Source organism: Phascolarctos cinereus, unplaced genomic scaffold (assembly GCF_003287225.1).
Source record: "Phascolarctos cinereus isolate Bilbo 61053 unplaced genomic scaffold, phaCin_HiC Scaffold_5;HRSCAF=322, whole genome shotgun sequence".
Taxonomy (NCBI): Eukaryota; Metazoa; Chordata; class Mammalia; order Diprotodontia; family Phascolarctidae; genus Phascolarctos; species Phascolarctos cinereus.
This window is the reverse complement of record NW_027555958.1, coordinates 309,979,286-309,999,422: the sequence shown is the minus strand read 5'-3', so window position 1 is coordinate 309,999,422 and position 20,137 is coordinate 309,979,286. Positions and strand designations below refer to the sequence as shown.

At 37.8% G+C, this 20,137-nt stretch overlaps 1 long non-coding RNA gene across 1 annotated transcript; it reads left to right on the top strand.

Annotated features, from left to right (window-relative positions):
* The first annotated feature begins 4,086 nt into the window (after nucleotides 1-4,086).
* LOC110212115 (uncharacterized) lies at nucleotides 4,087-5,605 on the top strand. The gene is made up of 2 exons (XR_002325570.2): nucleotides 4,087-4,433; nucleotides 4,947-5,605. It is a non-coding gene; the product is annotated as an uncharacterized LOC110212115 (long non-coding RNA).
* Nucleotides 5,606-20,137: the final 14,532 nt, after the last annotated feature.

Below are 20,137 nucleotides of genomic sequence, written 5' to 3'. Positions count from 1 at the left end.
AGGGAATCTGCCTAATTCCAAGTTCTCCTCCAGCTAAGACAGGAACGTATGTAAGCCACCCCCCTTCTTTCTTGCACTGCATTTGGGGTCCCTGTCCAGGCACCTAGGAGGGGTTGAAGGTGCTTTTTAGGCAGACAGTTATGAGGCTGTCTCACACTCAGCCTGATGCTGTTTTGTGATCAATCATTAAGGAGTTTTGAAACACCTCCTTACTACCTTGGTCTCTCCCTTCTCCAACTCCCTTCCCTTGACTCAAGAGGATATCTGTTAATCCCACTCATAGGAGAAACTTGCCAAAAAGATTGTTTGGGTTTTGTCTTGTTGAGACTTTGTAAGTATATAGAAATAATCTCTAGCAATTGGCTTTTTACACCAGGACAAATTTAAATTTGAGATGTAAATCCTGGAAAAGTTTTTCCTAAGCTGTGATTAGTGAAACTTGCTGTTTGAGGTAAAAGCTCATGGGATTTTGAGTTGTTGGATAATAATAATAATCCATCAATAATCAATAATCCTCCATCTGAGAGAAATGCCACAAGCCACTAAGAGAGAATGTGATACTGGTGGGAAGTCTGCATCAGGAAAAACTGAGAGGACATTTTTAGCCTCAGTATAAAATAGGATCCTCCTGGCTCAGTTTCCCCATTATGTTCCTTTGAAAAGGAATGTGACTCACCTGGCTATTCCTGACTATAAGGTGGATTTGATACTGCATGGTTGGAAAACTGTGAATTATCTGAATTCAAACAAAGCTAAGGATGTTTTATCCTGTCATATTTGGGTCATAAATCTACTCCCTGTTTTATCCTTTTATAGCAAATTTCTATAATTACAGCAAGTAGTCAGTAAAAGATCAATGCAAGTGTGAGATCTTGCTGTTTTGTCCTGAATGTCTAGTCATTCAATACCACCAAACAACTGAAATGAAATCAGAAACATTTTCAGTTTGGTTTGGGGAGAAAAATTTCAGTGATAATTGAAGTGAAAGTCAGTCTCTGGCAAATTCATTTGTATAACTATTGAACCCAGGGGTGGAAAACTTCTACCTGAAAAAGTGTTACTTAAACTTTTGAAAATCCTGCAGGTCAAATGTAAATGATTTTAATGGGGTTCTTACACTTTTACTTCTCCCTAAATCTGGGCCCTTCAGTCTTTTCTGTCAGATTTGTGTCTTCCAGACTACAGGCGATTCACCTACAGTTGCTAGCAAATGGCAGGTACCAGCCAATGTCCCTCCAACATCCCCTGGATGCAGCCTATGCTCAGCTGCAGTCAACTTCCTCTTTGGGACCCCCTTGAGGGAGGGACAGCTCTATGCCCCTTGCCAGCAGGAAGGAGTTTCAGAAGCCAAGACCTTCTTCCCTTAACCCAAAAGAATTTGGGTCCCCTTTGTTTGAGGGGGAATGATGGGGATGGGATCTGAACCCTTAAAAGGAAAAGACCATGTCTTTGGGATCTGGACCCCAAAAAAGTAAAAACCCTGGACTTTCCCACAGGGCCAGATCTCTGGCACTTGCCTGAGGATGTAATCCACTCAACTGGCCTTTTATTGTGGTTATTACCTCTCAATTGCCCCTAGCCACTTCACACCCTTAATCCTATCTAGACTCCATTCTCCCATGGCCACTTAGTCCAGGTCCCAGGAGTTCTGTTCACCCCAGCTTACCGGCCACTCCCATCCAGATCTTTTTTAGACCCCTCCTCCAGTTACCCCAAACTGCTTGTCCACTCCTAGATCCCTTCCACAGTCTTTCTGTATATAAGGTCCATCTTGTCTCCATTAAGGTGCTCAGATTCTTAAAATCTAGTCACTGTTCAGATTCTTATAATCTAGCCAATAGCTAAGTAATGTTCAGATTCCTTAAGAGTATGGCTAATATGGTGGATGTTCTAATAAACTCTGTCTTTGGCTGAAAAACAGAAAGATGGAAAAAAAGGCTGTGATTTACAGTAATGCATACTTTTCCATCACCACTTTTCAGGGCTAGTAGTAAAGTTTATGATTGTGCTCCTCACTCTTTCCTTCACCTCCACCCCTTAGACTTTGTACCTTCTCTTCTTCATACATTTTGGCAATCAGACTTTTGACAGCTTAATAATTATATCACCTTGTACAAGGACCTCCACTATCCTTGTTCTATACTAATGACTCTTCCTATTTTGTTTTCTGTAGTGTCAGTTGTATATCTTTATGTAGAGCATTGGAGACTGAGATGCTGCATTCCAAATATGGTTACCCTTCAAATATGGTAACTCCACTGTCAATGATGGAAGAAGTTTGTTTAAAAAAAATCTTTATAGACTTTTTCCATTTTTTCCTATCTCTTATCCTCACTTCATGTCCTTTTAATGTCTACAGGAGGATTTAGCCTAATTAGGTTTCTATAGCTTAAAAAATCCTTAGAGTTTAGACTTATTGGAATCAAAATTTATCTTGTTCATAAATATAACAATTTCCAAATTGTGTGGAGTCAAGCCTCTCATCTCACATCCCTTGTTTGACAAATCATTGTCATACCACTCATACTTTTCACTTTTTAAAAAAAATCTAATAATGTTTCTTAGCTTTCATATTTTGAAATCAAAGTAAGAATTTATTATTTTTTCCCAATAAAATAGATCTTAAACATATGACAAAAACAGCAATCACTATACTACATTCACTCTCATAGGACCATACATTTAGGGATGAAAGGGACTTCAAAGTCATCTATTCCAAACCTGGAACAGTTGGTGAAAATGAAGCCAAGGGAGATTAACTGACTTTTTCAAGTTTATACATGTAGTAAGGGGAAGATCCAGAATTTGAAAATAGATTCTTTGACTCTAAATACAACATTCTTTCCATTGCACATGATATCTCCTGTAGGTAAATGGGAAAATATGACAGTGGCCAGTGAGGGATTTGGGGATCAAGGGCCTAATCATTAAAACTCTGTATAGGTGTGTTCTAGGGATAGAGGGAAAGGCATTTTTGTCCATTTGCTTTGTTTTTGTTTGTTTTCCCCTGAATCCTAGTGACAGGTTCAAATGGAATCTTGACAGTCTGATATGAGGCTCTGTTCCAAATAATCATTAGGAATCTGGAGGAGTGAAAAGGAGACCCATAACTATTGCAGATGGGGCCCAGCAGGGCTCAAGGATAGATAACACCCTAACATCTCATTACGAGGCACTTGAATATAGTTCTGCCACCATGTTGATAAGGTGCAGCATGGGCTGTCACCCTACTTGCTGCATGGTGAGGCTGGTGGAGACATTAGATCTACATGAGGAATACATCAATGAATACTTCACTCATCCCCTCCTGGTGGAGGGCCTCCACCCTTTCTTGCTGTGGCCATGGCCTCCACTAAGAACTGGAAGAGTATATATGTGCTTGTGTCACCAGCTGAGTCATTTAGGGTGAGTAGGGAGTGATGGAGGGTTTGACCTACATCTGCTACGCAGTATTGGCAGGTGCCCCTTCTGCTACCTAGACTCAACTGTAGCAAATTCACGTTAGCTTCATTTTTGTTGACTTTGATTTGAACTTTGTTTTCACACACACACACACACACACACACACACACACACACACACACGAAATGGATATGTATGTGGGAGAATTGTATTTGAAAATGCTGAATAACTTTGACTATTATTTCATGCCATGGTCTAGAGTAGGAGTGGATATTGTTCCTGTTTGTGTTTGGAAAACTCTGAAGTTGCACATCAGACACTTAGATGAGAAACTGATTTATCCTATTACTTGAGACATGTTAAATATCAGAGGAGGTTTTAGGAGGTTGAAAGAGGCATTTAATAGTGAATCGTACAAGTCAATAAGCATTTATTAATCATTTACTATGCTCAAGGCACTGTACTAATAAGTACTAAGGATAAAAAGAAAGGCAAATACACTCTTCCAGTCCTACCAGGATTGAATGTTTATGCCAATAGGACAAAACAAAGTCCTGTTTGCTTTCCTGATTCACAGAGGCCCCTGACCCTATGAATGCTTTCCAAGTTGTAGCTGTGTTTTAATTCAATTCCAACCTCTCTGAAGCTGTGTACCTTCTCTGTAGAAGATTTTACATGGTAAAACTAGATAAACCAAGAAGTTTCTTAATGGGTAACTTAGTTAATCAGAAATTGGATCATTTACGTAGTCTAAACAGGCTCTTGCCTTAGACAATGTGTTACCTCAAAGATCAGGGGAAGCACCAAGCACCCTAGAGAAGAAGGGCTTGGAGAGTCTGACAATCTGAAGCTTCTGCCTGAGAGCTGAAGGAATCAGAAAATGAGCTTGAGAGGTTTCTAGAGGCAAAGCAGCTGGTCTGCCTGAGGCTGACAGTGGAGGGGAAAGAGAGGAAGAAGCAGTAAAGGGAGTCATTTCCATCCAAGGATCAGAAGAAAGACTTGGTTTTAACTTGCTGGTTTTGAGCCTGGAGGTAAATTTTATTCAATGTAAGAACATTAGGAATTGAGAATAAATTTATCTTTAAGCTACATGTAACACTAGTTTCTCAGCTCTTCATGAGTTCCCCAAAACCAGGGTTGTGCTTGACCTGTTGTTAACATGAGTTTTTCTGCTGCAAGGACCATGGAAGCAGTTTTTTTTTCTTTTTCTTTCCAAAGACAAATGGAAATAGTCTGTTTTGTGGAAATAGGATGGGGGAAGTTTTCAATAAATCAGTCCCTACTCTCAGTTTAAGAAAATAGAGATCATCAAAAAAAAATCAATACTTTTGTATTCTTTTGGATTTTTCTTTTTTGGTCATGCAAATTCACCAATTTTAGCTTACATTTAATCCATTGTCCTACTAAGATATATTTTTGCAGGAATTGCTTGAATGGCAATGGTGAGTTTGTACTTTTTCCAGTCAATTTCATAAAGAAGTGGGTGGAAAAAAATCTGCCACCTATTTCTTTGTAAATTTTATTTCCTCTCTCTCCAATTGCAGAAATACATCCAAACCACCAGTTACATGTTGGAGGCATCAGTCTGGGCCCAGTTTTATTTTCACAAAATCTACATGTGGAGCTAGATGATCAACCCTATGCCTCTGTTTTTCATCAAATACTATCATCTCTAGAGAGCAATAAAGCAATGTTGGAGAAGGCCGATGAACTGTGTGAATTCCCTTGCAAAATAAATTGTACTGTATTGTTTGGAAATGATACACTGATGCTCTGATATTCTGCTAATCTTAACATTCCTGAATTTGTCACTTGGAATGCCAGAGATACATGCCTGCTTTTGGAAACCATTCTGTTGTATGGGTAGTGTTATTACACAGTCTGTGAAAGATGGTGAACAGTTATTCTCCACCAAGAACGCAAGCTAGATAAAAGGAAAAGAAAAACAATGACAACAATGACGTTTTGCTTAGTAAGCAATGGAGTGGCATCAAGGAGACCTGAGTTAAAAACCTCATTCTGAAACAAAAAGCAGTGTGCATGCCTCAATCTCCCTCACGTCAAATATTCAGTCAGTTGACAATTCTTGCCATTATCATCTCTGTAATGTTTCTAATAATGAATTCCCTTTCCCTTCCCAACTTCTTTCCCCTAGAATAACACTAAGGAATATGTATTATTACACTAAATTGCATAAACATGACCAAGTTGTTTGAATTTTTTTTAACTTATCTCTAAATACTTATTTACAAATATATTCCGCTACAGTAAATATGTAACTGGATCTCTCACACACATGCACACGCACACACAGAATTTCTAAGCATATATACATATACATATACATATACATATACATATACATATACATATACATATACATATACATATACATATACATATATACATATACATATATACATATATATATATAAATCTTGGAGCTTACACATTTACATATGTAAGTGCATATATAGTCATTTATACATGCATGTCTATATCTACACACATGCATATGGATATGTACATACATGTAGACATATTCATACATATATGTGTATATACATATGTGTATATGTGTATGTATATGGAGTGTGTGTGTATGTGTGTGTCTGTGTCTGTGTCTATGTCTCCGTGGGTACTTAGAACATGGCCAAGGAAGGCAAATGGATAGCTGCTCAAGATCTGAATAGTATAAATTCAGGTGAGAGTTCTCCATGGCCATTATAACTTATGGAAATTGTTTTTTATTTTTGTAGTGGTTAGGCAAACAAAGGAATGATTCATCTTATTTCCTTCCTCACTGCCATCTCATTTAAGAACTACAGTTGTTGGATATTGGATTCCCATCCAAGGGCTTCGAGCAAAAGTTTTAGCGAATGTTTCAACACTTTGAACAGGGCAGGTTTTGTCCTCATGTACTAAAAGCCTAGGGCTCATTGCACGTTTTCTAATCCCCATGGCTTCCTGATATAGATTGGTTTTTTGTGTCTAACTTGCTTTCCAGCTCTGGCTGTGCCTGATAGACAAGAACCAGTGAAGAGTCACAACTTTTCCCCATAATTTCCATTTTCTGCCCTAAACCATTGAATAGCATGACTAGATGTCATTGTCTACCCCTGGTGTGACTGTTGTGGCTGGAGTCTGAGTCAATCTTGTATTTTTCATTAGCTAGAACATTGTTTTGGCGTGTAGCATGCTTTTAAAGGTAAAAGACTATCATAATCACTCTTCACTTTTCCTGTGTATATGTGTTTTCCCTTTATTTCAAGGACTGATGAATTATTTCCTTTCATGGTCTTATACAACTTTCTTTTTACCATACAATAACTATATTGTCTTTTTAAATGCCATTGCTGAGTTTTATCCTTAAACCATGGCAGCTTAGGCTTCAGTGTGGTCTCTCCAGGGCACCACTGACATTCTAAACCTTATGGGGTAAGCTAATCCTGTCAGGCATTTACATAGAACTTCCTTCAGCAACGAAGGGCCCTAAAGAGGTCTTATCTCTAGCATCTTTTCCTAAATAAAGTTTATGGCCGGATGTTAGAGTTTAAAATTCTGCCATTTATATTGTGAACTGCAAGGACAGGGACTGTCTTTTGCCTCTTTTTTATATCCCCACCTCTTAGCAAAGGCACTTAACAAATGTTAATTTACTGACAGATATTTATTGAGGGATGACTCTGTTTACTAGTAGGGGAGGCAAAAAAGATGAAAGTGACAATGCCTTACATCATGGAGCTTATAGCTTAGAAACGGGATCAAGCTGAACTCAAAACTTCAATGTTCCATGATTTATTTGTATGGGTACACCTTCTGTCACTGCATATTACAACCCTTCTATGAATAATCAAAGGTCATTGAGAGTTGCTATGTTTGAAAAATTCATCTTCCTGAGGCCACTTTGGTGCTGAACAATACCAAGGCCCTGGAATCACACATGCAGTTTCTCACTTGTGCTGTACTCAAAACTCTTCTAGCTTACAAGGACCTGCCAGAGCTGATGTTCTGTTGTCATTATCTTCCAGAATTCAAGATTTCCTCTGTACCTCAACGGGATGTTGTTAAGGTGGGGTCTTAACGCAAATAGCTATGAAGCAAGATAGAATATGTAGAGCCTCATAAAAGAGGCACAAACAAAATTATATGAGGGTCAGTACTCCTTCCATACCTCGTGGGTCCAGAACTCCATCAAAACACAATTGGACCATCAGTCAAGAAGCAAAGACATACTTTGGGGAAGATAATCTACACAATTTTGGAGCGAGGCCTGGGGCAAAGATTAAAAAGCTGAGAGTATATTTCTCAAATATGCCTTATCCCTTTATAAACCAGCCGGGCCCCAGAACACCATGAACCCTTTGAATGGATTGTTAGTCAAGACCAGTGATCTGTCTTTCATGTACCACCCACTTTGACTTTTTTTTTTCCTCATGGCATAATAAAATATATTGTCTTTGACATCATTTCCTCAAAGAATCCATCATGTCATCCTCATCCATCTGGTGTCCCCATCTCATCCTTTCCTATCTTTCAATGTTGCCCTATTCTATTGATAACAGTTTGTCACATTCATATTAGATATATGTCTTTCTCCACCCCACAAATTGCTAGAGATTGGGACTGAACCTGTGACTTCATTTCAAATTTCAGGACAAAAAAGCTATTCTCCTAAATCAGCTTGGCACCATCTTAGAAAGTTGCTTGGATCAATGGTGTCATATTCAAATAGAAACAGGACCACTAATCCATACATAATAAGCTCTGTGGGCTACATATTGTCCTAGTTTTAAAATGTAGTATTATCTATTTTTATTGTATTTTATTGGTTTTGTTAAATCTTTCCCAATTACATTTTAATCTGCTCTGGCTGTACTTGAGAATGTTATGGGTGGCATGTGGCATATGGTTGTGTTTGATAACTCCAGCCTAGAGCACTGACAGGTTAAGTGACTTGCCCCACCAAACACACACAGCTAGCAAGTGTCAGAGGGGATACTTGAACCCAAGTCTTTCTGACTCAGAATCCAGTTCCTTATCCTTTATGACAAAAGGGACAAACTCGCCCATTGACTCATGAAAAACTCTTTGAGTTTTGCCTGGACTAGATTAAAAATGTAATTGGAAATTTTTTTAACAAAATAAATAAAAATAAAAGACAACATGAATCACATTAATTTGTGATTTTCTAAGTCAATATGCTACTTGCAAGAAACCATTTCTATTTGAGTTTAACCATTGCTCTACATTATGTTGAGGATACTTATACGTATAAATGTTGTTGCTGATTTGCCCTATCCCTACTCCTTGAAGAGATGGTCTATTTAGTTTTTGTTTTGCAACCCCAGAACCTATTACAATACTTATCACTTTGTAGGAATTTAACATGCATTTGTTCTGTTGAATTGAAGCAAATTGAATTCAATTTGGAGGTGAGGCTGGTGAAAAAGTGATCAGGGAGGGGAAGCTAGGTGGCAGTGGATAGAGCACTGGCCCTGAAGTCAGGAGGACCTGAGTTCAAATCTGGCCTCAGACCAAACAGTTAACACTTACTAGCTGTGTGACCCTGGGCAAGTCACTTAATCCCAATTGCCTAAGAAAAGAGAAAAGAAAGAAAAAAAAAAGAAAAGAAAAAAAGAAAAGTGATCAGGGAAAGCTTCCTGAATCAGATGACATTTGAACTGGGTCTTGAACAATGAATAAGGCCTAGGAAAGAGAAATAGAGGCATGCAAGCACTCCAGAGAGAAGAAATAGAATGAGCATAATCACCATGGCAGGAAAATGTTCCAACGTTTTCCAGGAAAAGCAAGTCAACCAGTTTGGCTGGATCAAAGATGAATGTCTGTGCAGGTGGTGGCAAAGGACTGGAAATTGCACAGATGCCCACCAATTTAGGAATGGCTGAACAAGTTGTGGTATATGATTGTGATGGAATACCACTGTGCTCTAAGAAAAGAAAAAAAAGCTCAATAATCTTAGAAAAACATGGATAGACTTATAGGAAATAATGAAGAGTGAAATAAACAGAACCAGGAGGACACTGTATACACTAACAACAATATTGTTTCAAGAACAGCTTCTAGTGACTAAGCCATTTTGATTGTTATAAATATGCAAATTAACTACAAAGGACCCATGAAGGAAGACACTATCTGCATCTAGAGAAAGAACTGAAAAATAGAAGTATACAAATAGTGATTTTACACACACACACACACACACACACACACACACACACACACACACGTCTAACAATAGTCATATACCCATCTGTAGGGAGGAGGAAAAAAAAGGAAAAAAAAGTTACATGATAATTACATATTTAAAAGGAATAGCAAGTTGCACAGAATGGAGTTGCAGATTCTTAATGCAATCACCTTTTTTATTATATATGTTATGGAAATGCTTGTTTTATTTCATAAGCTCAAAATAAAAGAAATATTTTTAAATGGAACAGCTGTGAGCAGAATAAACAGCAGTAGTTGGCATACACAGTGCTTAAAGTTTCACAAAAAGCTTTCCCCACATCCTCTCTGTCATTGTTGTAGTTTACAGATTAAAAAATTGAAGTACAGAGAGATGGTCTCCTTGTACTCAGGTCATATTGTTAAGAAGTGGCAGGGAGGGCTTTTGAAGGCAGATACTCTGACTTCAGACACATTTTTCTTTTGGCTATGCTAATGCTCAAGGGAGGAAAAGCCTGGAAGTAGATAGAACAATTAAGAATCTCTTGTAGGTATTACCAACAAAGCCCGACAGCAAGAGATAGAAAGAGCAATTCCATTTAAAGTTACCGTAAATATTATAAAATATTTAGGAGTCTACCCACTGAAACAAACCCAGGAACTCTATGAACACAATTACAAAACACTTTTCACACAAATAAAGTCAGATCTAAATAAATGGAAAAACATCAGTTACTCATGGGTAGGCTGAGCTAATATAATAAAAATGACAATTCTACCTAAGCTGATTTACTTATTCAGTGCTATACCAATCAAATTACCAAAAAATTATTTTATACAGTTAGAAAAAATAATAACAAGATTCATGTGAAAGAACAAAAAGTCCCGGATATCTAGGGAAGTAATGAAAAGAAATGCAGGGGAAGATGGCCTAGCAATTCCAGATCTTAAATTGTATTATAAAGCAGCACTCACCAAAACTGCTTGATACTGGTTAAGAAATAGAGTAGTGGATCAGTGGAATAGGTTAAGTATGCAAGACACGGTAGTCAATGACTATAGTAATCTATTATTTGATAAACCCGAAGACCCCAGCTTCTGGAATAAGAACTCACTCTTCGACAAAAACTGCTGAGAAAACTGAAAAAGAGTATGGCAGAAACTAGGCATAGACCCAAATCTCACACCAAATACCAAAATAAAGTCAAAATGGATTCATGATATAGCTATAAAGGCTGATAGTGTAAGCAAACTGGGAGAGCAAGTAATAGTTTATCTATCAGATTTATGGAGAACAGAAGGATTTACGACCAAATATGAGATAGAGAACATCATGAAATGCAAAATGAATAATTTTGATTACATTAAGTTGAAAATATTTTTGCACAAACAAAGCTAATGCAAACAAGATTGGAAGAAAAGTAGAAAACTGGGAAAGAATTTTTACAACCAGTCTCTCTGATAAGGGCCTCATTTCTAAAACATATAGAGAATTAAGTCAAACTTATAAGAATACAAGTCATTCCCCAGTTGATAAGTGGTCAAAGGTTATGAACAGGCAGTTCTCAGATGAAAAAATTAAAACCGTCTATCATAACGTGAAAAAAATGCTCTAAATCACTATTGATTAGTCCTAGGTCTTGGTCACTGACTTTGTGTGCTGGGGCCCCTTATGCTGGCAATTGGAGACTGTAGGTTTCTGGCAGCTTACTTCATGTTGGGCTGGAATCAGCAAGGCTGGAATTTTCAGGCAATTCTAGGTTGCCTGCTTTTACTTTCCTTTAGCTTTCTTCAGCTCCTTTTAGATGGGTGCTGCAGGGTGTTTATCTGCCTGGGGCCCTCTGCAGTGTTGTCTCCTTTATTTCTGCCAATGCACTGGGAGATTCCATTGTGGTAGAGTGCCCAGGCACCTGGTGGTTTTCTGAGCTGGTTTCCACCAGGTGTTGTTGTTTGCCTGCTGTACCACATGGGCTTCAGGATTTCTTCATAGTTGGAGGCTGCAGGGCTCCGACAGCTCACCTGGTGTTGGGCTGGAACCAGCAAGGCTGGGGCTTTAGGAAGTCTTTAGGTTGCTTTCCTCACCTCCTTTCAGATGATTGCCACAGTATAGTTATCTGCCTGGGGCCCCTTGTAGTTCTGCCTCCCTTATTATTGCTAAGGCACTGGGAGACCCATTTGCTGGGCTGCTGCACTGCTGCTCCCTGTCTTTCTTCTACTTCAGCTTTTCCAGGGTCTTTTTCTGGGGTGATATTTTCTGGGTTTTCAGAGGTTGATAGGGGAGAGTGAGAGCAACTCCCTTTTCACTCCACCATCTTGGCTCCCAGAAGCAGAAGTCTCTCCAAGTCATTTTAAAGATGGGGAAACTAGGCAAACAGAGTTAAGTGAGCTGTTCTGGGTCACACAGCTAGTAAGTGTCTGAGGCTGGATTTGAACTCAGGACTCCCTGACTCCAGGCCTGGAGCTCTATCCACTGTTCCACCTAGCTGCCCAAGAAAGAAATTTAAACACATACACACACACACACACACACACACACACACACACACACACACACACACAAATTAGATCCTTATTAAAGGATAGGGATTAGATAGATGATTACCCTAGTATAGGGAGCTCCTACAGGCCTGTTGGCACCTTCTCTGCCGCTTCTTAGAGTATTGTCTAGATCACTACGAAGCTAAATGACTTGCTCAGAGTTATGCATGTACTAGGTCACCAGATCTTGGTGGCTTCATGAATCTCTATGTATTATGCAGAGAAGCTAGGGGGCTCAGTGGATAGAGTGCCAGGCTTGGAGTCTGAAAGACTCATCTGCCTGGGTTCAAGTATTGCTTCAGACATTTATTAGCAAGTGACCCTAAATGACCTAAATGAGCCTGGAGAAGTCACTTAAAGCTGTTTGCCTCAGTTTCCTCATATGTAAAGTGGGCTAGAGAAGGAATTGGTTAGACCCTTCATAGTGTCTTCGCAAAGAAAACCTCAAATGGGATCAGGAAGTGTTGGACATGACTGAAAGAAGAAGAGGAAAGATACAATTCACCTTGTTACTTGTAATACCACATGGTATGTACTCTCTCTTCAATCACTACTGATTTTTCCCTCTTAGAGAGGGGGATGACAACAACAACAACTAAACATGTCCCCTTTGACACACAAGTTCAAGGTCCACTGATGCTCTTTTTGATAGAGATAGGTACATAGTTCTCGGAATCATAGGATTTTGAACTATATGGAAACTTTGAGATCATTTGGTATAACCCACTCATTTTACAGGTGAGAAGATTAAAACCCCGAGAAACCCTTTCAGAATCACAGGTGTCTCATTGAAGCTGATTAACTAGTTGGATAATTAAATGGATTCCCAGTATGCCCTGCATAGTAAATAGAGAACTTCAAAGCCAGCAAGATCTAGCTTCAAATCTCACCTATAACATCTATTGCATGTGTGACCATGAACAAATCACTTAACTCTACAATGATGTAAGCAATACTTTAAGACTATACATGGCAGAGAAGGTGTGAACCTGCATATAGTAGTTCCCTAAATACCAGGGAAATCACCAATCCAATCCCTATCTTTCAATAATGATCTAATTTAAAGTGTGTGTATGTGTGTGTGTTTGTGTGTGTATTTAAATGTTTTGTTGTGGTTTTTTTGGGCAGCTAGGTGGCAGACTGGGTAGAATGCCAGACCTGGAGGCAGGAAGACCTGAGCTCAAATTCAGTCTCAGACACTTACTAGCTGTATGACTCTGGGCAAGTCACTTAACCTTTTTTGTTTCAATTTCCTCGTCTGTAAAATGAACTGGAGAAGGAAATGGCAAACCACTCCAATATAGTTTCCCAAGAAAACTCCAAATGGGGTCGCTAAGATTCGAACATGACTAAAATGACAGAACAATAACAATTTAGATATTTATTTCTATGTATATATTATATACAATGCAGCCTTTTAATAAAATTGTTAAAACAGAAATATCCGTGATCATACACGGGGTTCATTTAGGGTCATTCAGGGTACCTTGTGACAACTACAACACATAAAAAAAAGAAAAGAAATCTACTCTGAAAGGTTGAGGCAGCTAGGTGGTACAGTAGATAGAGCACAGGCCTGGAGTCAGGAAAACCTGAGTTCAAATTGGCCTCAGACAATTACTAGCTGTGACTCTGGCCAAGTCAGTTAACTCTGTTTGCTCAGTTTCCTCATCTGTAAAATGAGTTAGCAAGGGAAATAGCAGACAACTCCAGTATCTTTGCTAAGAAAAACACAACTTAAACGACTAAACAATAGCAGCAGCAACAACTTCAAAAACTAAAGTGAAATACAATGAAAGAGAATTTCTCTATAGTTCCTTTCTGATGAGTCATCCTCTTAAGGCAATAGTTTGTTGGTGACTCTCATACTTCAGTACTCAAGCCATGAGCCTATTAAATCAGAAGCCACCAAAGTATGTCACTGAACCATGATCATGTTGTGGAAGGCCTCCATGACATGGCACAGTGTCTGCCTGACATACAATTAAGGCAAAGAGCAAACATTTCTTATCATTCTATGTGGACACAACAATATCTATAGCTAGAATTTGATAGAAGGTGATGCATACCCTTGTATAGCACAATGTCCCCTCTTTAGAAATTCAGCAGAGTTATTCAAGCCCATAACCCCATTTCACTTCCTTTCTATTTAAAAAAAAAATTGTTATTCATAATTTCACAAGTACCATCAACTATAAGCATTTCCATACACAAAGAACAGAAATAAACACTGTAATGAAACCACAATTCTCCTTTATGTATAAATAGTTTTAAAAATCATATCATTCATTTGATTACTAGCTGGAAAAGGGTTCCATCTGTCTCTTTTCTTCAGACCTTCCTGATCTAAGAGATACAGAAATTACCTGGCCAAAATTCAGAATTCTTAACAACATAAAAAAGTACTCATCATTACTTTCCTTCTCCCCTAAGGTGAGATATGAGGGAAGAGAGGGGAACTATCCCATCCATTGTGAATAATAAGCAAAGGAAAAAAATAAAATCTGTGCAATAATTAGCCTCGTCAAAAAATGTATTTCCAATAATGTATTCTTTACGTCCAGTCTATCACCACTTTGCCAAGAGATGTGAAATGTAATCATTAATCTTCTGAAATCATGGTTGATCCCTGCATTCATCAGAGGGTCTTGTCTTTCAAAGTGAACTGTTGTAGTTCTTGTACAAATTGTATTCCTGGTTCTATTCACTTCTCTCTCTCTCTCTCTCTCTCTCTCTCTCTCTCTCTCTCTCTCTCTCTCTCTCTCGTGTGTGTGTGTGTGTGTGTGTGTGTGTATACGTTTAGGTTTTTCTGAATCCATTGCTTTCAATCTTTCTTTCTTATATCACAGTAGCATCCCATTACATTTATGTAGCATGATTTGCTCAGTCATTTCCCATTTCAAAGATATCCACCTTCTTTCCAGTTCTAAGGTATAATGATAAAATCCTGCTTTGCATATTTTTGGAACTATGAGTCCCTTTCCCTCTTTCTTTGAGCACCTTAGAATACTAGTCTAATAGTGAACCTTTCTCATTAGCACTCACATCCTGTATTTTGATTGATAACTCTAAATTTGGGTAGGTTTTCACCAACTGCTTCTGCAACCCTTCAGTGCGTTTTGCAGATTACCCATATGCATGGAAATATTTGAATTTTAATAGACCTCTCTAAAGATTATCCAAAGATACTTAATGAATACCTGGCACCAGCATAACAAGATATTGCTATTCACACCCCGGAATTCCAGGCTACATGCATATTGAAAAGGAATTAATATTTATGGTTAGTCCCATAATTATTCTGAAACATGGAGAGAAGTAGAAAGGCATTATCTGATTATTGACCTGACAAGACCCAATTCAAAAAAACTAACCAATTCACAGATTTCAGAGGAATGACTTAATTTATGAAAGGAGTGCAATTAAACATCTCTTCACTTGTCTAATACAACTCAGGCTAAATATCTTGCTTCAAAATATATGAATCTTTAAAATTGTGCTTATATATCAAGTTCCAAATTTATTTCTCATCCTTCTTAGGCTGAAATCCTTATTGGGTTATTCCTATCTGAGATCCTCATTCAAAAGGACTTTATTTGACTCTCTCAGAGAACACCTTCAGTGTTAAAAGTTTTGGAGCAAGAATATTAATTTTCTAGTTGGAAAGTCACCTTAGCCATATACTGAATTTAATTTAGAGTTGGTTTGGTTTCGGTTTTCTTGCCAATGGCCATAGAAACATTGATATAACGAATCATAGGAACATACATTTACAGTTAAAAGGGAACTTTGAGGCTACAAGACCAATTCCCTGATTTAACAGATGAAGATACTGAGCTAAGTCTAAGATCACATAACTAGCAAGTGTCTGAGGTAGGATTTGAACCCATGTCTTCCTGACTACAAGTACACTTCTCTTTCCACATTATTATTTTATTATTATTTTTTGAAATATTATTATTGTTATTATTGTTTTCAAAAATTGCACCTGTCATTTAAGACTAGAGAAGAGGATTAGTCCTGTGATTTCACTGATACAGGGAACTCTTCATAAGAAAATTCTTTCTATCAATGAAGGTCAATAGTTTCTGTGAAACTTAAGAGTCTTAGAGAATTAGCCAGAGCCCTAAAAGGTTAAATGATGTTCCTAGGGTCACACAGCTAGTATATGTCAGGAGCAAAACCTGAACCCATGTCTTCTTGATCTGGAAGCCAGGTAGCCATCCATTAAGCCATTCTGTCTCTCCTCACTTTTCTTCTGCGAATTTTCTTTGGGAAAAGAAATAAACCACCAGAAATATTATACTGGATGTCAAGCTTCCTAAGAGAAGGCAAAGAACTCCTGGAAGGAACACTGGAATAAGGGTTAAAAATTTTATATTTTAATCCAGAGATGGAGAACCTCAAGGCTGCAGATTCCCCCCCCCCCGATTTAGTCTTAAATCATTGACATTGATCTATTAGACTGGTCTTAGAAACCATGTAATCTGAACTTGTAATTTAAAAAAAAAATAAGGAAACCAGACCTTTCATCATCCTGGTTGTCCTTGGGACCCTCTCCAGTTTACAAACATCATTTCTAAACTCTGGTGCTGAAAACTGTCCTCAAGTGTGTTCTGATCAAGCAGAATATAGTGAAATTCCTGCCTTTTTAATTTTGGGAGCTGTGCGTGTCTTAAAATAAGCCCTGATTATACTTGTGTTTTTGGCTGCTACATTACACTGCTGACTCATGTTTAGATTGCTCTTCTAAACACCTCCTGTCCCCAAATCTTTTTCAGGCAAACTGTTGTGTAAACACTCCTAATATCATCTATTCATCACCTGCTATCCAAACTCCTGGTGATGAATCTCTGTACTTAACCAGTTTGGTTTGGGGATTGCCTATATACATAGTGTAAACTCATAGATGCCCAGGACTTATCCTCAATAAAACTGTCCCAGATATAGTCAAAAGTGATCTTACACAGTAATAACAAATCTTACAATACTAGATTCTAAATTTTGAAGAATAGATTTTAATTTCTTTTTATCCACAACAAAGCCTATCACAGTGCTTTGTACCTCCTATGGCCAGAAAATTACAACTGAATGAATTATGTTTCTTGGTCATTCTTCAGTTTTGAAGAGGTCCAATGGGCAAATGAGAAAGGATGAATACATTTTAAATTGATATAGCTATTATACTTTTAAGGGACTTTCACATCCTTGTCCACTCAATTTATTTTGAGGTTAGATGCTATGGCATGATTAAGATTAAGAATTTTTGTATGTCTCTCTATATACGTATGTATATACAGACATGTTGCCAAAGTTATTTCCATTCATTAACAAATCTGACTCCCCTCTGTAGTTCAGAGACTTATCCCATATCAACCTGCAGCTTGTATAGAGTTGAGTAAGTTATTGAATTAAGAACTCAAAAGGAAAAAAAAAAGCATATGCCCATTAATTGAAGAATGAATAAATAAATCATGGTACATAAATATAATGGGATATCTCTGTGTGACAAGACATTATAAACATGACAAATACAGAGAAGCAGGGAGATATTTACATGAACCAATGCAGAAGGTTGTAAGCAAAGGACAAAAATGAATATATACAATGACTACAACAATGTAATCAGGAACAATACACAAATAATCAAAAGTTAATGTTACGAAATTTACAGAGAAAAAGCATGGCTTCTGAAAAAAAGAGATATGAGAAAACCTTCTCCTCCTCTTCCCAACCTTTTGCAGAGGGGAGAAGTCTACAGGAATGCTTGTTGCATCTGTTTTCAAACTTTTTGGATATATTGATCAATTATGTTGAATTTTCCCTCTTATTTTTCTTTTGCTTTGTATTTAAAATACTATTTACTCCATTTGATTTTCTTCTAGTAGGGCAAAAGTAGGAGGACACCGGGTTAAAAAAGTGGTACTAAAAAAGCATCAATAAAAATTGAAAAATAAACATGGATAATGTTATGTTGCTGAGGTTTTATAACTAGACATTTCTTTACCTAATCTTAGAGGAAAAAGAAAGTTCCCTCCCCCACACACATATATACTCCATTTCTGCATCATTGGGTAAATGAGGAAAATTTATGCCTTCCGGATTTTCTCTAGTACCCAGAACAACATACTCTAGTTATCCATTATATCACTTTTGCTCAAAATCCCTTAAAGTTATGTTTCAAAGAGTTGGAACTATTTTCTTCTTAAAAGACTGTCCTGTGCTGATTGTCCTTGCCAGTCAGAAAGTCTCAGTTCAAAACAGGTGACAGTCTCAACTTGAGAACATGATGGCTTAATAAAATGTCATCAAACTTGCAAACCTTAAAGCACTATATAAATGCTAGCTGTTTGTCTGTGGGAGGAGCATGAGAAAAGCTTTTCTATCACTATTCTGGCTATGTGAGTGATATAATTTTTCCCTATGGAAGTGAAGAAAAAGAGCACCAACTTTTTCTGGTGGACACCAAAAATATGAAACATTGATTTTTAAAAACGAGTCACTCCATCCCCAACACAAACATTAAACTTTGGAGAACACCACCTGTACCCTTTTTCTATTCTCACAGAAAGATGCGTTTGAGGAATTATTAAATTAAATCTTTTTCTTGGGTTTTTGAAAACTAATTGCATGTCTTCATTGAGAAAAGAAATTACTATGTGTGCCATATATAACATGACACCTATAGACAGGGATCACACATAAGAAGGATTCACCTTGCCTTGATTGGCTCCCTAGGGTAGACCTAAGAACATTGGAATAAAATTAGAGGAAAGGAGATTTAGACTCAATTCAAATGAAACTTCTCAACTATTAGAGCTGCCCTAGAAGTTTTCTTTTTTTTTTTTTTCTGAAATGGTGATGATGGGGCAGCTAGGTGGCATAGTGGATAGAGCACTGGCCCTGTAGTCAGGAGGACCTAAGTTCAATCTGGCCTCAGACACTTGACACTTACTAGCTGTGTGACACTGTGAAGTCACTTAACCCCATTGCCTAGCCAAAAAAAAATGATGATGATGACAAACATTTAAATTTCATTTTAAGGTTGGCAAAACATATTGAAGATGAAGGTTGTTTTTCAGTCATTTCTGACTCTTCATAAACCCATTTGGGGTTTCCTTAGCAAAGATACTAGAGCGGTTAGCCACTTCTTTCTCTAGTTCATTTTAAAGATGAGGAAGCTAATGCAAACAGGATTAAGTGATTTGCCCAGGATTACACAGCTAGCAAGTGTCTGAGTCTGAATTTGAACTCAGGACTTTCACACTCCAGGCCTGGCTATCTATCCACTGTGCCATGTAGCTGCCCCAAAACATGTTACATGTGTTATCTTATTTGATCTTAAATTGGAGGTTAGAGGATCATGTGTTGAGGAAAAGTTAGAGCCACTCCACTCTGAGATTTTGATATGGTGGGAATGCGATTATCATCTATTGAGTTAAGAATTCAATTAAATATTCTATGTTGTTTATTTTTTAAGCAGCTACATGCTCAGAAACTTACACATCATTGTGGATAATATTCTGAGAGGTCAGATATTTAAAAGAAGAGTGGGAGTAAGTAGATGTAGAGATGACGTGGGGAGTTGCAGTCAGAGCAATAAGAAAGAATAGGGAGTATGTAGCATTATCAGTAGTGGTATCCTCAAACCCAAGAGACCTGGAGCAATTTTGACAACCCTGGAGTACATCTAGTTAATGACCATATCATTAGAACACCAATGTGGCTACCAAGAACAAACTTTGAGGAATTAGGAAAATTCACTCTTTCCTTGCCACATCCCACGTGCTCTTTGGAGAGGAGTAATAGTTTTCTTGTTCTTGTATGAGCTTTCTTGGAAGCTTGTACCTATGCATGCATGGGAGGGGGTGAGAATAATTCCAGTATTTGCTCCAACCACTCTAATGACTGGTTCTGAACTAACTTAATTACGATAAAACCAAGGGACTTGACCAAAATTCACCAGTCTTTTTGAACTCTTCCTGTGCAACTCCATTTCCAAGGATTT